Source organism: Ochotona princeps, chromosome X (assembly GCF_030435755.1).
Source record: "Ochotona princeps isolate mOchPri1 chromosome X, mOchPri1.hap1, whole genome shotgun sequence".
Taxonomy (NCBI): domain Eukaryota; kingdom Metazoa; phylum Chordata; class Mammalia; order Lagomorpha; family Ochotonidae; genus Ochotona; species Ochotona princeps.
This window is the reverse complement of record NC_080865.1, coordinates 2,292,736-2,310,372: the sequence shown is the minus strand read 5'-3', so window position 1 is coordinate 2,310,372 and position 17,637 is coordinate 2,292,736. Positions and strand designations below refer to the sequence as shown.

At 45.9% G+C, this 17,637-nt stretch overlaps 1 protein-coding gene across 2 annotated transcripts in view; it reads left to right on the top strand.

Annotated features, from left to right (window-relative positions):
* The window catches only part of RAI2 (retinoic acid induced 2), an 83,096-nt gene that overhangs the window by 12,782 nt on the left and 52,677 nt on the right, over positions 1-17,637 (top strand). Inside the window, exon 1 of one of the 2 annotated variants that reach the window (XM_004597485.3) lies at positions 14,789-15,182. The exons of the other annotated variant lie outside the window; for it this stretch is intronic. The gene's annotated coding sequence lies outside the window, so the exon portion shown is untranslated. Of the gene's footprint in view, positions 1-14,788; positions 15,183-17,637 lie in introns of those variants that run through there. 2 annotated transcript variants of the gene reach the window in all.

The window sequence follows — 17,637 nt, the reverse complement described above, 5'->3', positions numbered from 1 at the left end:
AAGTAGAAAGAAATAATGTGAATAGTGTAGTAACCACCAAATTAATTGAAAATGTAATTTTTTAAAAGTCCCTTATAATGGAAACTCCAGGCCCAGGCAGTTTTATTGTATAATTCTGTTAGTCATTTAAAGAAAAATTAGTATAAATTGTAGATCATTTTTTGCAGAAAATAGAAGGAGAGGGAAATTTTTCAATTTACGTTATTAAGCAAATGCTATCTTAAACCAAAACAAGACACGGCAGTATACATACATACACACATATATACACTACTATGCACAGACACAACTCCACAACAAAATAGCAAATTTAATCTAACAATGTATAAAAATAATATACCGTGCTCACATGAAATACATTCCAGACATGAAAGGTGGATTCAACATTCAAACTGAAATACAATTCATCATTAGGGGCTAAAGAATAAAATCAAATAATATTAATTTATTCAGAAAACACATTTGACAAATTTCAGCACTTATTCATGTCAAAAACCGTCAAAAATTATGAGCAGATTGGTATTATCTCCATTTGGCAAACAGTGTCTGCAGTGACCTCATAGGTAAAAACGATCGTTAGTAGTGAAAACCTGCATTCTCTACCATTTCAGGAATAGGGAAGGGTCTCATCACTTATTTTCAACATTGTAACAAATTCTAGCTACTGTAATAAAGCAAGGAAAAATGTATACATATTATAAAGAAATAAAGGAAACTGTTCCTTTTGCTAATGACATGATTGCCTATGTAGAAAATCCCAAGGAGTCCCTAAAATAAGACCTTCTAGGACAGTAATTATAATGATTGAGTTCAGGAAGATCAAACAACACATGATGAGTACAAAAATGTCTGTCTTCTACATGCTAACCAAAATTTAAAATCTAACATTTACAAATATTCTAAAGGAAATGAAATACTGCCAAACTTAAGAAAATTGGAACAGGATTTCCATTCTGAAAAATCACAAAACGCTGACAAAATAAATGGGATACTTTAATAAATCACAATACGCTCCAGGGTTGTGAATTGGAGAACTTGATATACTAAAAATCTCTCTCTCCAAAACTGATTTGTTGTAATTAATTAAAGCATTTCCTATCAAAACCCCAGTAGAAATGTTTGTAGACACGGACAAGTTTATTCTAAAAGTTAAAAGAACTAGAATAGATAAAACTAACTTTAAAAAAAAGTAGGAAAACTCTATTTGATACTAATGCTCATTATTTAGTTGCAGTCATTAAGGCACTATAAGGACAGAGCGATAGACACCTAGTACACTGGAATTAAATAAGGAATCTAGAGGTTACCCACTTGACTAATTTTTGATAAGGGTGTAAAAGTATCTCAAAAGAAGACATCCATAGGGAAAAAGCAAATAAATGAAATAAAACAAAAAGAAATATTTTGTTCTGTGAAAGACCATGATAAGAGGATGAAAAGACAGAGATTGAGAAAAAATATTTCCAAATACCGTTTGACAAAAGATCAGTGTTTGGAATATATAAAGAACTCTCAAAATTCACCAGTTAACAAACAATACTGGGCTGGGCATATGACATAGTGGTTAGGATATGAATGGGATATCCACATTCCATATCAGATTTTGAATCCTGGCTGTGCCTCTAAGCTTCCTGCTGATGTACTCCCCAGGAGACAGCAAGTGGTGCTTCATGTTGGGTCCCTGTCAGCCACCTGGTAGAGACTCACACTGAGTTCTAGGCTAATAGCTTTCACCTGGCCCGGCTCTGACTATGGTGAGCATTTGGCAAGTGAACCAGAAGATGAAAGATCTCTAAAAACAATTAGTTATAAAAAGGATCAGAAAATGTGAATAGGTATTTCACCAAAGAGAACACACAAATGGCAAATAATTATCTCAAAATCAAATATTTTATTAAAAATAGGGCCATGCAAAAGAACTGACAACCTAGAAATAAAATTATTAAATATCAGCTTATTGTTTATTAAAATGGAAAGTACAAATCAATAAAGAAAGGATTCTTATATAAAATGCTATGTTGAGGCAATGAGACAACTACTTGATAACAAGTGATGCAGAGCTCTACCTTACACCAAATTCTGCATGGCTAAAATGTAACAATATAGGACATATTGTATTTTATCCAAATAGTGGAAAGCTGCATAACAGATGATAGATTTAACTTTGCAAAACTTTAAAACTTACCTCAATAAAATAGTAGACAAAACTTACAGAATGAAGAGGAAATGGGGTTGTATTTATTGCCATTATGCCATAAATTTATTTTATATAAAGGACATGTATACACATCCACACAGAGTAAAGAGATGAGAAGACTTATTTGGTCAGAAAACAGTTGAAGGCATTAAATTAACAATTCCCCTAGAAATACAGGTAGAAAGATAGAAATAAAAATATCCAACTTCTCTAATAATCAGTAACCTCATTTTCAAATAAAATGACACAAATTTGCTGAGCTAGATTGCTGATTGCTCTTGAGATAGCTGTTTTCATATCTCATGTTTGCAGTGATCAATGGAATATGCTTTTTAACTTCAGTTTGGCAACATATAAATCTTTCTGTGACTGCCATCAGGAATATTTCAGCCTTATATTTATTCTGAGGATTATTTCTGAAGAACATTGATATATGCACAGATATTAGCTGAAATGTTCTTTATAACAGTAAAATTTGAAAATAGCCTGAAATCCCAGCTGTAGTGGAAAACCAAAATATTGAGTATCTGGTGATAAATTCACTTAACAAAAATGTGTACAACCACTGAAAAGTGCTATTATGATTATGTATTATTAGAATGCTGTGAAGAAATGCTTGCTTGAAGATATTGATGGAAACAAAGCAGGCCTAAAATTATACAATATTATTTCTGTTGAGTAAATACTATAGAGACAAACACTATAGTGAAACATACAGCTCGTTGAAAATGGCTGTGATTGCTCTACGTTCAGACCAAGGATGGTCTCCCAATGAAACTGTTGAATTTATCTGGACAATAAGATGCTGGACTCTCTGCATGGTCCACGCCCGCAATGAAGGAATCATGACTGGATATGAACTGTACTACTGTAACAATATGGAGGAAATCAATATGAGGGGAGGACTTGGGGAGGGGCTGGGGGAGTCCCAGAGCCTATGAAACTGTGTCATAAAACAAAATTAGAAAAAAAAGTTAATTATTAGAAGTGAAAAAAAGAAAATCACTGTGATTGAATGTTTATACTGATACTTGAACAGCCCACATTTAATTTTAAATGAATATTATAACGAATGATTCATTTATAAAAGAATCAATGACATGTATTCCCTAGTATGTCTACATAATTGTGAACTTTTTCTAAAACAGTAACATTGTGCTTTTCAAAAGGTCACCTATGTTGTATTTAACATGGTTCTCTTTAAAAAAAAAAACCTCACCTAAAGAAGAAATAAGAAATGAAACAGATAACCCAAAAATGGCAGTTGTTTGCAGTTTATGCAACATCCCTGTCAACATAGGGGATAGTCCTTTTGAGGCAGAGTGTCAGTGAACAAGAGATCAGCCTGATCTCACATGCATAGAAATATGACCATTAGAGATTGATTGGGGTCTTCAGTGAGTTGGTTGGGGTTGTGGAGCTAAGTTTCCAATGGAAGGCTTGAGTTTTGCAGAGAATCAGCCCCAGAAGCCCAGTTGGATGGCATGGCCAGTGAGGGAAGGGATCATGAAGCTGAGGAAAGGAGCAAGTGTGGCTGCCTGTCTGAGCTGTGCCCAGTGCCCTCTCAAGAACACAATGGCAGAAAAGCTAGCTTCGTGTCAGACCCAGCATCCTAGTGGGCTGCCTCATAAATTGACCAGATAATCCTAGGGGTGAAGAGCATCAGTAAATCCACCAGAGAGGGCTAGAGAGAGCAGGGGCTGGCAGTGAGCAACCTCATGAGAGCACTTACGTGTTGACCTGGCACTAAGAGGTCACAAATAAAACACAAGGCAATTAAAACTGCTAAGCTGCCCAAATGAGAGACGGTTTTATACCTGCTCTCTTCTCCTCCCTCTATAAAATGATTTCATCTTTAAATTCTATAATTTGAGAAAATCTCCCAAGTAAAAAACAGCAAAAATATTCAAGTCCCTTTTGTATTACATATTAATGACCTGTTAAAATGAATTAAATTGCAACTTCTCATGTCTTGAAGTTACAGCCACAGACACCTTGCCAGTTATATTGGGTGAACTTACAGTACATGAACTGGGATACTCCTGACACATCATGGACACACTTCAGTGTGCTAGGAGCTTGCAATGCATGTTGTAGCATAGGCCACATTCTCATTTGCATATAAAATGTCTGCTTGCAGGATCAGACAGGCTGTGTGCATTGGGGAACTAATCACTTTCAACAGCTGATGGGTTTGATGGGTGAGAAAATTCTCAAAGGCTCTTATCCCAATGAGCCATTGCAGAGATGGGCTCTTGTCTGGTACCAGGAGATTGTGGTTTAGTGCAGTTGAGGATATATTTGTATCACTACTTGTTATCCTCTTTAACAGTAACATTTCTGACTTGAGCATCTCGACACTTACATGTTATGATCTTCTTTGGGTAATATTCTAATTGTTAATGTTCACTCTTCGGGGCAATTTTTACTGATCTTTCCCTTCTCGGAAATAAATCTTGCTCATTTTTGAAGGAATTTTAATGGAGGAAAAGGTTAGTCTGACATATGAACAAGTAACAGGCCTTAGCATGTATAAAGGTGTGTGTGTGTGTGTGTGTGTGTCTGACTGTCTCTGGTTCTGCATGTGGCATTCTGAGCATCAATTTCCCCATAGGAGGGCTGGGCTCTGCAGGACCATCTCTGAGCTAACTCATTCCTGCTCCTTTAGATGCAGTATTTCAACCACACTTTTGGCCCAGTTGGCACAGAAAGTCTCAAAAGAATTTACTTTACCACAATGAATCTGAGTCTATTCTTCCCCTAATTAAAATTCACTGCTTAATTCTTTCCTCTGTTCAACTCCAGCCCTCTATCCTAGTTGTAATGTTTTTCTGATCTCTCCTTGGTGACTTATATGGACTCTGACTTGTACAACATGGCTTCTCACTTGACTTGGCAGATCTCTGTGATAATTTGGGCAAGCTCTGTAGCCTCAGGTCCCATAAATCAAACCCACTCTGTTCATGTCCCCTTTCTACATGGAAAATGGAGGAACATTTGATGATTCTTATAGTTGCAGGACACAATGGATCCCAAAGCTCTTTAGGAATAGGAGACCAGGAATGAACATAGAGATAGTAATGACTTTAACAAGGTCTTAGAGAAGCCTTTCTACTCGAAGAGAGCTAAAATAGATGCTGTGGATCCTCCCTTGATGTGTACAATCAAGTCAGAAGAATAAAACCTAAGGGGAAAGGCCTACAGCTGTTGTAAGGAATCTAAGCCTCGAGAGAGAAGATACTTCATTCAAAGCCACTCAGAGCAGTGATAGAGCAGGAGACTAACTCTCCAGACCCCTCATAGAGCAATCTTTTTCTCTTTTGTCAGAGGTGGGAGCTGCCATTATGATGCTGCTATGATGAAAATGACACTGTGTACAGGTAGCCTTCCAAATTCAGCAGAGCTATGCACTGCCACCGGGTTCTGGTTTATATCATTTCCCCATATTGCATTCAAAGTCACAATCTGATACCAATCACCTACTTCTTGTCAAGATATATTCAACAGTCTCATTGGGAGTCCATCTTTGATCTGGAAGTAGAGATGCATACTGCATTGTATCTTCACATCTGGATATGACAGTCTCCATTACACTTACTTCCTTCTTTCCTACACTTTGTCTGTTAGATCTCTTGACTGCAGGATAGTCTTTACCTCTGGAACTGGACGAACACCAAACAAACTAACTTTGTTACTACACGTATGTCTTAGGGTGTTTTTGATTGCAAGGAACAGAGACCAGACTCAAAGAAGCTTGTGCTAACAAAGATATGTACTGATTTATGTAACAGGAAGTGTAGGATCAGATCAGATGATTACACTGTCAGTTGCACTAGCTAGTTAGTAGCATAGTTCTGGTCCCAAATTTATTCTCTGTTTATCTTGTACTATCCTGAACATTCACCACCCGCGCCCCCACTCCAGACCTGGTTCCTAGCATTATAGGAACTGCCATCCTTGCTTATGCCTTTTCTCTGACTTATTATTTTCTGGAAAGCAAGAACTTACACATGAGCCCCCAGCAAATCTCCCCCTGTTATCTGTTTGGTCCAAATAACAGTAGGCGGGATGCAGTTTTCCTTAGATCGAACAGACCCACCTAAATCTGGGACCAAACTTTTTTTTAAAAAATGCATTTATTTTTATTGAAAGGCAGATTTACAGAAAGAACGAGTGATAGCAAGTTCTTCCACCCATTGGTTCACTCTCCAAATGGCCACAATGACTGGAGCTGAGCCATTTTAAAGCTAGGAACCAGGAACTTTCTCTGGATCTCCCCCATGGGTGCAGAGACCCAAGGCTTTGGGTCATCCTTCACTGCTTTCCTAGGCCACAAGCATGGAAATGGATAGGAAATGGAGCAGCCAGGACATGAACTTACCTGGGGAGGATTAGTCAATTTAGCCATTGTGCTGGGCCCAGCTAGAACCAATTTTTTTTTTTTAAAGATTTTATTATTATTGAAAAGCCGGATATACAGAGAGGAGGAGAGACAGAGAGGAAGATCTTCCATCCGATGTTTCACTCCCCAAGTGAGCCGCAACGGGCCGGTATGCGCCAATCTGATGCCGGGAACCAGGAACCTCTTCCGGGTCTCCCACGCGGGTGCAGGGTCCCAAAGCTTTGGGCCGTCCTCGACTGCTTTCCCAGGCCACAAGCAGGGAGCTGGATGGGAAGTGGAGCTGCCGGGATCAGAACCGGCGCCCATATGGGATCCCGGGGCTTTCAAGGCGAGGACTTTAGCTGTTAGGCTATGCCACCGGGCCCAAGAACCAAATTTTAACAGATGTAAATTTTGCAGTAGAGGGATGAAAATCTGAATATTATTGCCCTGTTAGTAATGAAAAATATGGACTCCAGAATGGAGCAGCCATCCATTCTTTTTGTAATCTGCCTTCTTCTTGCTCATGATAATCTCTCAAAGCTTACTGTGAAATGAAGTGCTCACTGATTGCACAAGTATACAGAAGTATAGCTGGACCATGCCATGAGAGACTTCAGTGCAGGTCAGGGATGGTCTTTTATTCTTCTTTGTTATAACACAGAGTTCAGTACTGTAAAGTAGTAGCTCAGTATATGCACAGTATATGCTTATTTATTTAGTCTTTCAAGATTAACCCACAAAGCCTTTGATTCAGTCCTAGCTAATTTTATCCAGTACAGCTAATAACAGTTCATATGAAATCCTCCAATGAAAAATACAGAGGCCATGCCCCAGGCAGACTCCACCAGCCATCTCTGATCTACTAAAATAACAATGCCTTATTCTTATATTTTACAGATAAAAATGTCCTTCTTATGGGACCGTTTCTCTGACTGCTTTCAGTGGGATGGCTTGCTCTGTGTCTAGCATTGCCTTTAACCAGCTGTGTTTCACTCCCCCATGTGTTCTCTTTAGCATTTGCCTCTATGGATTGCTTTTTTCAGCATTTGTCTTTTTTGCATTGCGATTATACTTTCTGATGCCTAGTTCATTCAATCACTCAGTCCCCCAGTAAATATTATTAGCCAGCCATCATAACATTTGCAACACAAAGTTTCAACTTTAAAAGCATCACTCAACTGCAGTAAAATATTACCCCTCCACTACCACGAATGCCTTTGAAAATCTCTTGAAAGCAGTGGGCTCTTTTCCTTAGACACATTCCCATCCATGAGCACGAAACTGATATCTATATCACTTCAGAGCTTTTGAGGACCCCTCCAGAAACCCACATATGATCAGGCAAGTCATGTTAAAGCATTTATCACATACTCCAAGCTGATGGACTCAGCTACCAGCTCAATTCACATATGTCTACTGCAGAACACATCCACAGCCCCCACCCCACCCTTGCCACCCCTGGTTTAAGCAACACTTAGGGCCCAACAGCTCCAGAATCTCAGCCTCCAGACCTTCCCTGCCAAATGCCCACTGTGATGACGGTCCCCAATAAAGCCTTCCAATTTAAGACATCTTGGTAAGAACTTTTGAAGCAGACAGCAAGGATGTGCCAGCCATACTCCTCGAATGCTAGAATTTTATTTTTTTAATTCTTTTATTTTGATAATCTTTACATAGTTGACTAGGGCACAGAGTGTCAAGGGCAACAGGAAAGTGGGTAAGACCATTGTTTCCACACTAATATTATTTTTTTTCTGTATCCATGGTAAGGGGAGAGATAAAGGGAAAAGTCCCACCCAGCCTCCCACCCATCCCAGGTCCCTGACATGGGGCATGCTCCAAGGGTTCTGCTCATGCAGTTTTGATAGTTCAACAATTCTGAATTGCTACCGATCTTGCCGTTCCTAGCACGATGAAATCTCTTCAGAATCCACTGACTGACATAGTCTCTTCATGGTTGGGGTTCCGACATCAGCAGTTCAGTTGGAAGGATCCCCAAAAGAACTTTGTCTGAGGTGATCCCAGACTTGATTCTTGTGTGTGCTTGCCAGTACAGGGTCTGGCACAGTCCATCACCCCAGCTTATGCATATGGTGGTGGTTGCAATTGCTGGGTCAGTTCTGTTTCCAACCCTGTTTTCTATGAGAACCAATGGGTGTTGCAGTCCAGCCCAATGCTGCCCACTTCATACTCGGCCCTCACGAAAATCAATGGGAGCTGCAGCCTAGTTGGGGCAACTCCCCATAACCCCCACCAGGCCTGCCCCCTACCCTGGTTCCCATGTTTGCCAGCATGTACAGCAGACCTGTTCAGTCTGTCCCACATCCCATTTAGCTCTTGTACTTGTCGGTGAGTATTGAAGCCTAGTGCAACCCAACCTACCCTGTTATCCAGCCCACACACTTACTGGCGGGTACCATTCTATCCAGCCACCCCTGCCTCAATCCTTGTTTTCATGCTCTCCAGTGGGAATGGTAGCCCAAGAGGAAGGTGCCCACTATCTCCCTACTAGGCCACCCCCAATTCCAGCTGATACTGGTGAGGGTTATAGCCTAGCCTAGCCCAGCAGGCATCCAAGCCCAGCCGTAATGTGCACTGGTATGTGTTGCGACCAAACCTGGCCCAACCCACACTCTGTTCTGTTGCTCGGATTCACCAGCAGGTGGTGTGAACTGGTTCAGCCTGGTCTGCCCCCAACCTATGCCAAATATATGCCAGTGGGTATCTTTCTCTGGCCTGGTCTAGGTTGCTCCCTATCATGGTACTTACAGTCACCTGCAGGGATTGTGTCCCAACAGAGGAGTTTCCCAAGCTCCTCCATCAGAATCTCCTAGTGCCAGATCTTGTGAATACTGGTGGGTCCATGGGTCAGTCCTACTTAGTCCACCTCCTGTCCTGGCAGCAATAGTGACCTTTCCTGACTGGCCTTCAACCCATTCTAGTTCTTGCTGTTGGATGTTTCAGCCCAGCCAAGGCTCATCCATACCCAGACACTGCTCACACATGGTTCAATAGAGACAGAGACCTAGCTTAATCCGTCCTACATCTACTCTGGTTCTTCAGAGCACCAGATGGTGCTGGAGTCTGGCCCGACTAGGTGCGCCCAGCCCCAGTTCACACTTGTGCCAAGGGATACTGCAGCCATATCCAGATCAGAACACAGCCCCCACTCCGGCCCCTGCACTCACCAGTGGGAACCCCAACCCAGCAAGGGTGTACTCCCATAGCTCCCCAATTGGGCCTATTCCCAGCCTTAGATTACATGTGTGCCAGTAGTTGCTCTGACTCAGTTGACTTAGCCTCTCACCTGTCTCAGCCTTTGCCTTCGGTGCTGTGGCCTGGCTCATGCAGAGCAGTCGGTGTAAGAGTCTAGCTTGACATGACCTGTGCTCCATCCTGATTTCTGTTCTTCCTTGTGAATTAAGATTTGCTCAGCCCTTCCCAGTCTGCCCCTTTCCAGTTGTAGCTCGGTCCACCCCACATCCTGTTTTAGGACTTGGTCACCATGTGGTGACGGTGCTCATGGGCTGAGTCCCAGGCATTGGGTCCGACCTGACTTGGGTACTCTTTGCAAGCGGGTCACCACCGTTGTGAGGGCTGCTGTCACCTGAGCTGCCAAGGTCGAACTCCCACACCCTAGTTTCCTGCTGCCACAATGTGGTGACTGCAGGGCAGGGCTAGAGATCTAATCCTGTCCTAGGATTCCTTCATGGCATACTCATCATGGGGAGAGAAATTTCTCTGGCCTCCCAGCAGCCTGGACACTCACTGCATAGCGGCAGTGCCCACGGGCCAAGTCTCAGACACTGGGTCTGACCTGGTTCAGCTACTCTCCACAAGTGGGTTACCGCTACTGTGGAGGGCTGCTGTCACCCGAGCCACCAAGGTCGAACTGAATGCTAGCATTTTCAATGTGTTCTGCTGACATTCATCTGCCTGATCTCTCTGTACCTGAGAAGGACCCTTTACTTGTGCTGGGTGTCATGTGGAAATTTCCAGAAATTCAGGTCCTCCTGGACAGCCCTCAGTTAGCCTCCTCTCACCTTTGAAAGGATGTTGTCCAAGAGTTTGTCCATTGACTGGATCTCCAGTTACCCATGATAGTAACTGGCCCTGGTAACATTGCCCCCATGGGTTGCCATCCCTCAGCCTCCCTTCCCTCACCTCCCTGCCGTTGCTTCCTTCACCTTCTAAATCTACATTCTGCATACAAGTTCTTGTCTGAGGACCTGCTTCTATGGGAATGTAATGCTCTTTACCCTAACCTTTACCATATCCAGCCCCAAAGTTGCTCCGCTTACAGATCTTTATCTCAATGGCCACACCCCAATCACCTTGGATCGGAAAGCCAGGCACCAGTCACTCTAATGCCTCCTTTGATGAAAAAGATTTATTTACTTAAAAGGCAAAGCTAGAGAGAGCAGGAGTGGGAGAGGGAAAAACAGGGTAAGGAAGCGCTTCCATCTGTTGGTTCACTCCCCAGATGCCTATAATGACCAGGGCTCGACCAGGTCAAAGCCAGGAGCTAGGAGCTTTACTGGGGTCCCCCACATGACAAATAGGATCTCAAATACTTGAGATATCTTCTGCTGTTTCCCCAGGCTCATTGACCAGGAACTGCATCAGAAATGCAACAGCCAGGAAACAAACCAGTGCTCACATGGGATGCCAGTGTAACAGGTGGCTTAATTTTTCTATGCCACAATACCAGCCCTCCCTGACCCTAACTCCTATTGGTTCATCCATCATGAATGCTCCTGAGGACCACTTGGCTCAAGTTCTACCTCTTCATCTCTGGGGGACTGCCTTGATCCAAACCTTAATTGCTACAGCAACCTCCCTGAACTGGTCTGCTTGCCACCAGGCTCAATTTCCTCCATGTTGAGCAACAAAGAAGGAATTCCTCCAGCCCACTTTGTCCTTTCCAACCCCTTGCTTAGATCCTTCCATGATTTCCATTACTTACAAGAAAAAGTTACTACGGGACAGACGAGCAACCACAAGTGACTCCTAGATTCCACCTCCTATCTGCACTATTCCTCATAGCCTCCAGAATGTGCTCTGTGTCCTTCCCTTAGCATGCCTTTCCCTTACTTTGGAAGTTCCATTCTATTACCTAGCCTATGCCAAACAGCATCACATAGTGCTATTAACAATTGGTTTGCTCACCTGTGAGCAAGTTGTGGTTAACAACCATATGAAGCATCTTTCTACCTGAAGTCCTCAACTCACTGATGGAATTCAGTAGGTGTCTAAAAGATGTTTGTGTATAAATGGACTTAACACCCATCTGGCTAGTCCATGAAAACTAGGTTAGGAGGGGTTCCTGTGTTAGAGAACCAGGCAATACCTAAAAGACTCAGTTTTAGGATGAGAAATATCTTGGGGCCTTATTCAGAAATCACCAAATACTACAGTCAGAAAACTCACCCTGACCCAACCTGTGAGATGTTCTGTTGTCATTTTTTCCTACTGTTTGATGTGCTCTCTCCCCACTCAATTTTCTCCAACACCCCTTTAAACTATATGAATCTAATTCTCCATAGTAATGTTTCATTTCTGTTCCAAAGTACCCCCAGCCCCTCCCCACCCCTACCTGTAACCCTGCCATTTGTGGGCAGCCACAGTGAAAATGCAAAAGGCGATCACTGTGCACTTCTTTGGAATTGGGAGCCATGATGCTTGGTTACTGTGCATTCATCTGAATCAAGACAATTTGTCCCAAAAACGTACGCAACTCAAAGGGCAGCAAATATGAATCACAACTGCCAAAGAGAATCAAACATTAACCCAGGTTGTGACGAGGCCAACAAAAGAAGCAGGCAAGTAATTGCCTTCCAGCATATCAATCCCTGCCTTAGACACACACAAAACCTTTATGGATCTCTCATCCATGAACTTGCCCAATTTTAACTGCCCAGCTGTGTCTTTAGTTGTGTTCATGATAGGTCCTGGCCAGCCAAGGCTTCCATACCTGATGGAAGAACTCTGAACAGATAGATCTACAGAGGAAGTCTCATTACTGACGTGGTTCCATGGGTAGTATTAATTACTTGAGGCTGATTTCAAACCTACCAAGCCTGAGTGAAAATAGCAGGAACTGCTACTTGCTGTTGGTATCTATTCTTATCAACTCTTCAACTTGCAGTGCATGTCCACTGTGTACCTCTTTAACTCTTTCTTTTTTCCCCAAAGGAAGCTCAGGACTCAGGAGTGGGAGCATCAAGCCTCACTTTCAGACGTGGTAGACACAGCAGCTGGGGCCCACAGTATACTTTAGAATCCATAAACAGCTTTCCATTTCCTTTAAAATCAGAAGAAAAATATCTGTGGTTGAAAAAAATGTGTTTTTTAATAATTTATTTTTATTAGGAAGGCAGATTTATAAAGAGAAGAGACAGAAAGATCTTCAACCTGCTGATTTACTCTCCAATGGCCGGAATTGAGCTGATCCAAATCCAGGAGCCAAAAGCTTCTTCAGGTCTCCCCCGTGGGTGCAGGGTCCCAAGGCTTTGGGCAGTAGCTTTCCCAGGCCACAGGCAGAGAGCTGAATGGGAAGCCAGACCACCGGGACAAGCACTGCACCCATGTGGGATGCCTGCATTTGCAGGAAGAGGATTAGCCAATTGAGCCATCATGCTGGCCCCTGAAGAAAAAGTTTTAATAGACAACACTAATTTAGCCATCTTTTTCCAGCGATACATTTGTGAATTGTAATTTCTAGTATCTTTTTTATGGAGGAAGGAGCCCAGAAAGCCAACAGGTACCCAGGAAAGTCATGTGGTCCTGGTTACCCCTGCATTCTGCTTATACCCCACATTCATCCTCATGGTGAGGATGGAGCCTTTTAGACACAGGCTGGGGACCCAGTGTTAGTTCTAAGGTGGGCAGGCTGTTCTCTACCTGCTTGACACTTGGTGGGCTCTTCCCAGCCCTTCACTAGAGCACAGCAGGTGCCCCCAGGGGTGGGGCTTAAGGAGGTGTGCCTGTGTTAAAAACAGCTCTGTTCATGCTTGGCTCTCCTCTGCCCTGCTTGCTCTCAAACGTCTTCATTCTGTTTTGATGCATGGATTTTTTTCCTTTACATCTTTAAAGATGAAGCCAATGTAGTTGCTTTCTTCAATCTCTTAAAAACCTTTTAGGGATTTAGGTGCCTTTTTTGTTTTTTAAAAAAATTAAAGCTGAGCAACGATATTGTTGACACCTACTATTTATTTACTGATCACCAACCACATCTTCATTACTAACTTTCAGCTCAGTGTCTGGCCAACACTGACATTTAATAAACGCTGAATGGAAATGTGGTCATGGCTGTAGACTAACTTGGCCCTTGCTCATCTCCCACCTTGTGAGAGTGCTCTCCATCATGATTGACATGTTAGGGCCATCCCTGGGTCCTTCCTCCTGCTATGTGCCGCCTGTTCCCCGCAAGCTCTGTCACTCTGTCCTCCTAGTCCTGGGTGCTAGAGTGATCCCTAGCTGGTAGGGAAGCAGCAAGATCCTTGCGCATTGGACCCTGCCGTGGCGCCCCCTACTTACTCACGGGATCCCTTCCTCCTTGCCACCCCGCACCGCACAAAACCACGCCCTCCCCGTGGACGAGATCACCTGTCCCTCCTCTGCCACAGCCTCTTCCTTGGGTACCCTTTCACCCCCCTTTGCGCTCCCCCTCCTCCTTCGCCTCCCCCAAGCCCTCCCCTTCCCCGCCTCCTCCCACCCCTTGGTGTATATAGTAAAGGCTGAGCGCCGCACGCAGACACACACTCGCCTGGACACAGACGCGCGCGCGCGCGCACACACACACACACACACACACACACTCACGCACAGCCGGCAGAGGCAGTGGCGACGACAGCGGCTCGGTGTCAGCAGCGACCTGCGGCTCCCACGGCTGCGCACCCCCTTCAGGCGGCCAGCTGCGAGGCCAAACAGGAGAGTTCGCACTCCCTCAACCACCCCGCGGCTTCCTGGAGGCGGTGGCTGCGATTGCGAGGTAGTGGCCAAGGCGTCCCAGTGCGGGCCAGGGTCACTCCCGCCTTCCCCAAGTGGACCTGCCACCAGGACACAGGGGGCGCGCCGCAGGGCTGGGCGCGCCTGGCGGAGCCCGGCACCCGGGGAGGGGCCTGCTCCCGGGGGCAGGACGGCGCCCGGAGGCCGGGGCCAGCAGGGAGGGCCGGGGCCAGCAGGGAGGGCCGGGCGGGGGCGGGGACGCGGGCCGAGGCCGCCACCCGGAGCAGTGCACCCAGCCCAACTCCTGCTCCAGGCGCCGCGCACTGGCCGCAGGGCTGGGGACAGCCGGGGAAGTGGCCCTGGCCAGTGGGGCGCCCCCCCCAGTGGGTTTCGAGCCACCACCCGCGCTGGCACCCGTCGCAGAAGGCGGTGCACGGTGCACTCCGCACCCTGGGCACCACACAGGGCCGCCTCAAGATCTGCCGTTCTGCCCTGGCCCGGAAAACCCGGCGCCTTCCAGGCCCTCCGAAAGATGGATTCTGTTGACGTATCTGGCGGCTCTGGCGAGCTGGGTGGAAAGTTGGGTTTTGCCAGATCACGCTGGGTTCCTCTTTGTGACGCTCAGGGAGCCCTGCATCCTCCTGGAGCCCGGTGAGTGTGCGTCGGCACTCCGGGGGAACCCTGGTGCTCCCCAATACCCAGCCCCAGGGTGGCCACACCAGCTCCGGCTTTCTGCCATGTTAGGCACGAAACAGCGTCCTTGCTGTATTTTTTTGTATGCGTTTCGGTGGCGCCTTTCACTGCGGAGGGAGTTACTGCTTGTCTCTGCGTTGCTGGTTCTCTGGTTTTGGGTTGTGCTCTGTGTGTCGGCTTGGGCTTGTTTGCCGTTTAAAGCTCGACTATTGTTCAGGCTCAGCTCCGCCTGGGTGGGGAAATGGCATCTCCTCCCGCCCCCACCCACAGTTGCTGGCAAGGGGTAGAGATGTTGCCAGACAGCTGCTGCTTTGTGTCCCCCTATCAGAAGTCCCTGGAGTAGGTTTGGGGCACGGCGGATGGATGGAGCGAGCAAGCGAGCGATGGGGCGCTAAGGAGAATGGTGGCTTTGCAGAAGCAGATTGTCACCCACCCCGTGGCAGGCAGGCAACCTCCCTTTCTGCCTGCCAAACTTTTATGAATATTCCTTTTGTCGCAAGGGAAGGCTTAATGAATCTGGCCCATTTTCCCAGGGAAAGCAACTAGCCTTTAACAATGGTTGGGGAACTTAATCAATGGGAAAGCAGGAGAAGAGGAGGGGGCTGCTACGGTGGTTGGGGGGAGGTGCTTGCAGCTTGACAGGTAGGGGAGAGGTGGGCAGGGCAGGGCAGGGGGCAGCACCTGGGTGCTCAATTCCTGTCAACTGTTGGTGGATCTTACTTGTGCCTGCTCGTGCCCCCACAGCTGTGCCTCCCACCCCCTGGGTTTCCCAGTAGCCAGCCAAGGGTTTAAGGGGCAGCTTGCAGCACTGCACCGCCGTCCCCCCCCCCATCATCTGGCGTTTTTAGGGATGTGTAAATATTTTGCTGAGGATAAATGACATCAACAGAATGATATTCCACAGAGCTGGATGTGCAGTGATGGTAAATAGATACGGCCAAACAAAGTTGTGATAAGCGACTATTCGGGTCTTTGTTTTTGTTGCTTTCTCATTATCTCGCATCCTGTGGTCCCTTTAGTTAGCTGATTCTCTTTGCAACAGAGAGAAAAGGAGTGAGTGGGGAGCAAGCCTTGCAGGCACGGGCCGTGCTGGTCCCAGGGACTTTCCCATCATTTGCCTCATGCCCTTCTTCCTTCTTTTGAGTCATTAGAATTGCTTGTTGGTAAACCAAGAGACTTCAGAGAACTTTGACAATGCCATGTGGCTGTGCCTTTATTACAGTGCAGAGGTGACTGTGGGGAGGGAGGCCAGTGGGTAGGGAGCTACTTCCCAGTGCAGCACTGGGTTCCCACCCACTGTCTTCTTCCCACAGGGGGCCCTGAGGAGCTGTGTCACTTGCAGGAGCTGGGAGTGTGCCAAAGGCACAGACTCATGAGCTTGCTGGCAGCACAGTCTCTCTGTCCTTAGAAGCCTAGAGAAGCCATCCACCCACTCACCCCCCAACACACACACACACACACACACACACACACGCGCGCGCGCGCACACAGCACAGTCTTCTGTCAGTGGACACTGGTTTCTCTTCCTACAGATGCCCACTAGCGGCATCCCGAAGGCAGCCTGACACCTTGAGCCACGTCAGGCTGGAACTTGGAGGTCCTGGCAGCTTCACTGTGGCCCAGGGGGACCATTCAGCTACCCACAGCTACCCAGAGCTGGGGAAGGGGGAGGAGGGGAGGGATGAGGAGATGAGGGGTTCTTTATAATGCAAAGAAGCCCAGACTCCAGTGGTGAGGCTTGGCCTAGGGAGATCTGCTCAGCTAAGAAACAAATAGGGGAAGTGCTTTCCAGGTGAGGCCAGTTGTCAGGGAGTGAGGATTTGGTTGGAGGGCAGTTTGGGGAGTAATGTGTAACATTCATTTCAAGATCTTGTAACCAGAAAACAGATGCATGGAGACAGGGTCATTTGAATGGCAAGGAAAACAAAAAAACGGCTGGAAAATCCGTGATCAGGTGTGGCGGGAGGGACCTGGCACCAGCAGCCAGAGTCCTGGTTGGGATGAACCAGAAACTAAGGGGAAGGGGGCACTGGGCCCCCAAATCTGCTGGTCTAGAATGGGGGCATCGTGTGTGCACATGGCTGTACACTGTGCATTCCGAATCTGCTGCTCAGGATAGCAAGTGTCTGTCCAGGGACTCTTCCTCTGCCCTTAGCGAGTCAGGCTCAGGGTCATTCTAGTGGTGTCTTGACTCCAGACTTTGCAGTTTATAATGTAGAGGGGCAAGTGTCCCTTCACCCTTCCTTCAGTCTGGTTTGTTATTCCTCCCAAGGACTGTGATCTTCAGACCACTGCTTGCTTCTGAAATTGGGGTACCTAGGTACTGTGTGTTTGCCAGTAAGGCAGCATCATCATCACAGCACTAATAAATCCAAAGCAGTTCCTAACTATTTCACCTGGCAGCTGGTGCCTT